Here is a 1245-nt window from a genome sequence, read left to right as displayed (position 1 = left end):
ATTTAGCAAAGTGCCTTCTGCATTTCTGCCAAGCTGAAGTAGCCGCTGGGAAAAACTTAAGTAGGCCAAATCCTGGAGAGCTCAGCCAGGGTGGCTGATGATGGTCCAAAAGAGTGCAGGGACAGATTTGGCCTCACACAGACAGCACAGCAGCATTGAACAAAATAAAATACTGCCATAAGGTTTTAATGCCTAAGCCAGTTGCTGCAAGATAATGCACGTATAAGCATTTTAAAAAATGGAATAATTGATAGTCTTCATTCCGTGTGCAGAGCCTGGGATCTTCCAATCTGCTCTCTGCATCTCAGGCCATGTCAGCCAGGGGCTATTTAAAGTTACGGACCATGTCTGGCATAGAGTATAGTGTACTCACCGTATAGATTTCTGTCAGAGCTCCTCAACTGTCCTTATGGAAATGCTGGTTTTGTTCCCAGTAGTCAATACTGGACAAAGAGTGTTCTGTTTTGTTTCCATTATGAAATGTAAATACTTTTTCTTTACTGAATGGAAACATGATGGAACTTGGGGGAATTCTTGATTTCTGCTTTAGGTGATGGGCATTTCTGTAAGACCTACAAGCTATCAGCTGTCTGTGGCTTCTCATCATGAAATACTTTCATACTGGTCATAATTGCATATAGATGGTTTCAAAGCACAAAGCTTCGGGTTTGCAAAAAAAAAAAAGCCTCCACCCCCTCTTTATATAGTGTTTATAACAACTCATCCATAACAAGTGCTTAAAAAATTTTGTAAGAGCTTCACTAAGCCATAAAACTTGCACTTGATTCTACACAAATAACCCCCCCCTTTCTTTGCAACAATGATAAAAAGCAATACAACAATATTTTATTATAACAATAATTTGCTTTTTGTTGGATATTGGAAGGTATTGAACTTTATGTTAAGTGATTTGGCATCAGCTGTTGAGGTTGATGAAGACTCGCCCTTCAACTTACATGCACATTGGAGCAATATTGTAGGTTTTAATATGGTTCAGTACAAAGTGTTCTTCACTCTGTGTAGCAGAGTGAACTCACTGTGCTTTTTGTGCACGGTGCCACACGAGATGTGTGGCTTTCACAGCCCTCCCTCAGCAGCATCAGAAGATGTGGAGGCTTGTTTTCACATTTACACCCCTGACTAGTTTTGTTTGCTGAAGGAGAGAAAAAAGCTGTTTCTTTGCTGCTTTGTAACCAAGCAGACGATGACTGAGTAAATGGTAGTGAGTGATGGAGGGGGAAGAGC

This window comes from Buceros rhinoceros, unplaced genomic scaffold (assembly GCF_000710305.1).
Source record: "Buceros rhinoceros silvestris isolate BGI_N320 unplaced genomic scaffold, ASM71030v1 scaffold13097, whole genome shotgun sequence".
Classification (NCBI taxonomy): domain Eukaryota; kingdom Metazoa; phylum Chordata; class Aves; order Bucerotiformes; family Bucerotidae; genus Buceros; species Buceros rhinoceros.
Note: the sequence above shows the minus strand (reverse complement) of the source record.